Source organism: Suncus etruscus, chromosome X (assembly GCF_024139225.1).
Source record: "Suncus etruscus isolate mSunEtr1 chromosome X, mSunEtr1.pri.cur, whole genome shotgun sequence".
Lineage (NCBI taxonomy): Eukaryota > Metazoa > Chordata > Mammalia > Eulipotyphla > Soricidae > Suncus > Suncus etruscus.
Genome location: NC_064868.1, coordinates 41,752,993 through 41,759,925, shown reverse-complemented (window position 1 = coordinate 41,759,925; position 6,933 = coordinate 41,752,993).

Genomic DNA, 6,933 nt, shown 5'->3' with positions numbered 1-6,933 from the left:
CAGCCCAGGGTCCTATGGCTAGCTGTCCTGCCCAGAGCCCCCATCATACCAGTCAAAAGCCCACGAAATCCTGGCATGTGGAGTGTTCTGGTCCCAGCCGAGCCTCTGTGGTTTTTGGATGCCTAGGAAGGATTTCTCACCCCCTCCCCCCAGGGCCCGATTAACCAGGCGTGGCCCTGAAGACCCGCCTGGTGTGGGGGAATCTTGTTCCCCTGGACTAAGTGGTCAGCCCAGGGGTCCTATGGCTAGCTGTCCTGCCCAGAGCCCCCAACATACCAGGCAAACACACCAAGAAATCCTGGCATTCGGAGTGTTCTGGGCCCAGCCAAGGCTCTGCAGTTTTTGGATGCCTAGGGAGGAATTTCTCACCCCCTCCCCCCAAGGCCCGATTAACCAGGCGTGGCCCTGAAGACCCGCCTGGTGTGGGGGGAATCATGCTCTCCTGGACAAAGTGGTCAGCCCAGGGTCCTATGGCTAGCTGTCCTGCCCAGAGCCCCCATCATACCAGTCAAAAGCCCACGAAATCCTGGCATGTGGAGTGTTCTGGTCCCAGCCGAGCCTCTGTCGACATTCTTATATCATACATGTTATCATCTCTTTAGAGTATATTTCTGTACCCCAGTATCTCTGTTTGTAAAGAAAGAGGAATAATACCTCCCCTCTTGGCATTGTGTGTATGATGGGAGATTCACATATAATAACACAGTGTCTATAAAGACCCCCCAACTGTGCTTGGCCAACAAAGGGAGCACAGCAAGAGTTAGCTCTTTTCCCCTCTTCCCATTGAATGAAAAAATATTTATATATACGTTGCTAGGGCAATGGGATGAGTTTCCCATCTTATTATTTTAGTAACTCACTGTGTGTCTTTGAGCAGACACTCTTTTCTGTGTTTCAGTTTAATCATTCACTCATTCAGGCAGGCAGCCAATGGGGTGCCAGCTAGGAGGTAGCCATTGTTTCAGGTCTTGAAGATACTTCAGGAAATAACTAAAGACCAGATTTTGATGTTCTTTGACTTTATAAAGAAATATTATTAATCACATTAGATTAATTCAGAAGAATGGAATGTAAGTGGTCTTCATAGAATCTAAAATGAAAAATGTTAAGAAAGTGTCAGTCTTAGTAGTGGTCCTCAAACTTTTTAAACAGGGGGCCAGCTCACTGTTCCTCAGACTGTTGGAGGGACAGACTATAATAAAAACAAAAACTATAAAACAAATGTCAATGCACACTGCATATATCTTATTTTGATGTGAAGAAACAAAACAGGAACAAATACAATAGGTGGCCCATGGACCGTAGTTTGAGGACCACTGGTCTTAAGAAATCTAGAAAGGGCTGAAGTCTACTCAATTTTCTATGTATGGTATCATTTCCATTTCCAGGCTTATCTGTTAAGTATCATCTGGTTTTAACGGACATAAAACACAACTCAAACAATGAACTTAAACCACAATGGAATTTATTGACTCATATAAATGGAACATTTTTTAAAAATGAGTTGAGCAGAAATGTGGGCTTCAGGAAATGTTTGATCCAGTGGTATAAATCACGACCCTAAGGGCCTAGTTTTACTTCATATCTCTTTTCTAAATTGTTCCATGTTGATGCCACCCCACCTGGTGGCTCCCTACTTGCTCTAAGACCTTACAATAATAATAACAGAATGTTACTCAGGACTAAATTGTAAGCATCTTCCTATCTATCACACTGCCCATGGACAGTTCTCAAAAGTCCCACCAAAATTTCTCCTTAAATTTCACTCACCTTACTCTGGAGAGGGAAAGTAGATTTGCTCCTATTGTCCACATTAGTTGAAAATGGGGTGGGGGCTAGAAAAAAAGTCAGTGAACTTTTGCTCCAATGATTGGGAAAGCATCTGGGGATAGACTCAAGGTTGTATTACTATATAGGATCCCAATCATGTGTCAGTGGCACAAATAAAACAGGAGGAATAAAGGTGATCATTATAAAAAGTCATTTGATTATATGAGTATTAAAGTTTAATAATAGGAAAACTGGATTATAATTATAATTAACTGTTTAGTTTTTGAGCATTACCTTTTATTTTGATGAACATAAATAATGATTCAAGCATCATAATCTGGAAAGTGCTTGGAAGTTCCTATGTTTTAATTCAGCCCTGTGAGCAATAGACAGAAAGTCAATCTTCACTAGGTAAAAACTTGGATTTCCAGTGGAGAATTTTATGTCCTTTGACGAGGGCAGGTTCTGTGTTATTTTTCCTTCTTAGAAGGGAGTAAAACTTTGTCAGGTGGTTTTTGGATTTAGTCATCAGGACTTTGTGAGTCTGGATAATGTGAGTCAGTCCTGCAGAGTATGGCTATCTCTGATGTAAAAGCTTGAAGAAAGGTAAACCATTGATTTCTGGGCTGGTCACAGTGAAGCCTATGCAGCAATAATAGTTCACAGGTAGAGACAGATCCACAGAGAGCTGTGCCCCTGCCCTGCCTCTCACCACACTGCTGGTCACTCTAAGACTCCTACTCAACTCAATTGAAAGGAAGCTTAAAAGAGCAAAGTCTGGAAGGATTTCAGCCAACTTTTTATTCTCTTGGGAATTTGAGTGTCATTATTTTCTTCTTTTATTTTTTTCCCTTATTGTGCCAGGCAGAATATAGAGTCCCAAAACAAACCACTTTTCATATGCATTCAATGGGGAAGATAGATAAGAAATTGAATCATGAAATTTGGTATGGCAGATAGTGATACAAGTAGGGGTTAAAAAGCTGAAATAGACGAGAGATGGAGGTGGGTTGACTTGTAAAATTTAGAGCATGCCCAGGGAAGATCCCACCAAGTGGGTGGGACTTGAATTAAAGTATGAAGAAGAAATGAGTGAGTCAGATGGCTAGAGTGTTCTTAGCAGGGTTGATGGCCAGTGCAAAGGCCCTGAGGCAGGCTGTGTCAGGCCAGTTCCAATCGCAGGAAAGATACTTGTGGGTAAGGAAAGAAATACGTAAGGGAAGCTAGGGAAAAATCATCTGGGCTGATGAAGCAAATTGGAGAGTTCTGAGCAGGGATGTTTAGATTTGCTTAAGGCTGTAAAGAATCCCTCTGAATTATCTGTAGAGAATGAATCATGGAGACTGCCAGAGAACTGTTATAATAGGTGAGAGTATTCAGTGATGTCTGGTTCTGGGTGTCAGTAGCAGAGGAGGGAAAAAAGATCACCTTTAGGATCTACCTCCTTCATTTCCATTTTTTTATTTTCCAAGCTACCCCTGATGAATGTGCAGGCAGAGAGCTCAGACCAAGCTGCAGCCTTTCTTCAAGCATGCTGGAGCACAGGGTGATTGGCTGACAGTCCCCCATATGTGATGCTATTGTCTCACAGAATCTCTTCCATGTAGGGCCTAATCCAGAGTGGCATGTGATGCTGAGGAAGGCTGAATAGTCAGAGTAGCCTGTGACCATGACTCTGCCCTGTCTGAACTTCTGTCCTTTGGCTTGTTGGTGTGGAAAGATTGTCCAGGGAGCAAGCGCAGAGACTGAGCTGGTATTCTATTGCTGAGCCAATTCTATATTCCTACTGGTAATATTCTCTATTCTCTGCTGGGGGCCATTGGCTAGGGCTGTGCCTTCCTAAAGGGAACCCACTAGCCACAGGGAGCTTCTAAACTTCAAATCTGAATTAAGAGGAAAGTCAAGTCCCAAAGTTATTTTTAACTCACAAGCCACATTTCAAGTGTTCAGTCAGCACAAGCTGCTCACAGCCACCATCATGCTGCAGGCTGGAACATTTGCATCATTGAAGAAAGTTCAGTTGGTCAGTGCTGAATGAGAATCTGGGAAGTTAGAGGCTGTCTGACATTCTATCGCTAGGATTCTAGCAATCTGTACCCCAGAGGCTCACAGGCCTCTCCAGTGTGCTAATAGGGCTCTAATCATGGCTGACTTATTCCTTCTATTCTCCTCAGACAAGTCCCACTGTCCCCTTAGTGACAAATGTCTTCCTCCAGCCCAGGCCTCCTTCTTTAGACACCATCCAAATAAGAGACAATTTTACACTTGGAATTAGGGATAATAACACTTGTTACAGCCTTCTGCTTCTGATGATCAGTCTCCCAAGTTTAATGACTCCTGGTCTTCCTCAGCTGGATGTCCTTCTCACCAACATGAATCTGGTAGACGGCATTTCTAGTCACAGCCCTGTTCTCCCTCCAACTATGTGACTGTGTGTGCAGGTCATCTACCCTCTCTGCGATCCAGTGGGACTATTACACAGGCACATGGTCAAAGGCATACTGGGGAAGCTTCTCTGGGTGTGAGATTGCAATGAGAAAGGAAATACTCCTGAGAGCAGATGTATTTCTGCTTTATACAGAAGCCGTGTGACCTCTACTTAACACCTCTGAGCCTCTCTGTTCTCACCTGTAACCAGGAAAGGAGATGCATTATTGTGAGCATGGTGTTGGGCAGAAAGTCTGCTCTATTACAGAGCTAATATAAACGCACAAGCCAGTCTAATTGCAATTAGAGCCACATTGTCTCTGGAAAGCAGACTGGCAGGCCTGAGACAGCCCAAGGCAGGTCTTGAAGCTGGGATCCTCTCCTAGTGTGGGCAGGCTGCCTCTGTGCCTCTTCCCAGCACACTTGGGGGTAGTGATGTGCAGAATGCAAGCCTGCTCCCTTGGAATAGCTGGTGATAATTGGAACACCATTCTCTAGCCTTGCTTTTGCCAGCACCAGTAGGATTTCTAAATACCCAATTATTGTCAGGTTTTCCAGGAGTAACAACCAGAATTGCACTCTGTGCCCAAGACTGGGTCCAGACCTGGGATGTTCAGAGCCACCTCCCTCCCCAAAGTTCCCTCTCCAAAGAGAGTGCATGTTAGTAGACTCAGGGTGTTGGGATATCTGAAATGGTGGACTGATTCGCCATGGACAGAAGCATTTCATGGGAACATGGGGATTAAAATTCCACATGCCTGGAATCAATATTCTGTGTTTGTGTTATAATTCATTTTGTGAGGGAGAGGACGCAGCTCTTGGAATTCTTGGCGAAGTAAACCACATATCCTAGGGATTACAGGGATTTCCGTGCTTATAAATTGCACCCAGTGGTGGGTAGAGTGGATGCCGGGGGAGGAGGAAGAAGAGAGGGATGGGGAGGTTGGGAAGAAGGCTCTCAGAGTCCCACCAGCAGGATGACAGCATTTTCTGGGAGGCTGCACTGCCCTCTGAACCTTAACCCAGTGAGTTGTGACTGCTGGGAAGGTGGCCTGAGATGTTGGTCTGAAGACTGCAGTTGTGATCAGGAAGGAGGCAAATTGGCTGGGCTATGTAGGGAAGCATCACTAATAACTGAGTTGCCTCTTGACCCCCAAACGCCTCCTGCTTCTAACAAAGAAAAACATGACAATGTTGGCAGGACATCTCAACCTTCAGATAGGCTTCTGAGTCCACTATCTCTGTTGAGCCTCTTCTGCTGTGAGACTAATGCAGAGGAAAGATTCAGACTACTTATAATTGTCTGGTCTGCAGACTACGGCTAGGACCTAGGTGTAAAAAGACCAAAAACAATGGATCAGGATGGACTAACTATTGCCCCACTGTTAGGGACTCTTTCCCCCCAGATTATCTCAGACATGACTATTGACTGAGTGTGTATGGGAAAGAGAGAGACAGAGATAATCAGAGAGAGACACAGAGAGAGGCCTGGAGGCTAGTGTCCTTAGAGCTCCCTAGCCAAGGTCTCCTGAAAGAATTTGGGCCTTTCCTCTCACAGGCCTAGGCGGTGAGCAGTGTCTTTCTTGGTGTCAGTTAGTTTCCTAATGGGTAACAATTGCTATAATGAAACCAGCATGATGCTTGGATAAGTTTAGAAGGCGCCACTTCTTTGGCAAGCCTGGGGAGCATGGTCTAGTGGGGCAGAATTAGCTCTGGGCCAGCCCTCCCAAGAAAGCCCCCACTCATGTGAAGGAAGCCAAGGGAATCACTAAGAACCTTCCCTCCACCCCGCCTTCCCCTAACCTTGTCGTGAACTGTGGTTGTTTTGTTCAAAGAAGTGCTCCTGCAACTAGTCTCACTTTAATGAAAAACAGGCCCAACTCTCTATTGCCCCCTCCTTGGGCCACAGAGATAAAAACCTAATGGCATGTCAGGTCCTTGATGGCCAACCCACCAGGAAAACAAAATTATCAGGATAGAGCAGAGGCAGCGGACCATATCTGCTTTTGTACCATAAAATAACATAACCCGGTGACCCCCTCATTTGCTGAAGGGGCACCCGGCTGGGCTGGAGGCACTGAGGCCTCTTGCACAAATTCCCAGTCTGCCTGGGTAGCAGTTCCAAAGCCATGCAGTACCCCTACTGCTCTCTCCCCTCAGGCCTTATTGCAATATCCCAAGCCCCAGCCTTGAAGACACTGTTTATCACCACACAAATTGTGAGACCCTGACATGAAGTAGGTTTTCTATGACCCTGGCACATATAGGTTTCCTATGTGCCTGCTGCAAGTGTATACATGCACCAGTCCTACTTGCAAAACTCCCCCCCCCCCAACCAACTGTCTCCTTCAGAAAACAAGGTCAGAATGTCTCTTACCTATTAGACCAGTAAAGGACTCTCTTGACAATTCACACACAATGTCATTTAATTGCATTCAAGAGATGTTTTGAAACAACTCCAGAAATGAAGGACTTATGAAAGCCTTTTTAAAACAAGCCTGTCAGATGAACTTAATGATCCCAGAGAACTTTGTCAAGTGGTGGGGCTGGCTGACTTAGCTATTGGCTCCTCCTCTTTTCCTTTCTCTCCCTCCCTCCCTCCCTCCCTCCCTCCCTCCCTCCCTCCCTCCCTCCCTCCCTCCCTTCCTTCCTTCCTTCCTTCCTTCCCCCTCCCCCCTCCCTCCCTTCCTTCCTTTCTCTTTACTTCTTCCTTCCTTCCTTCCTTCCTTCCTTCCT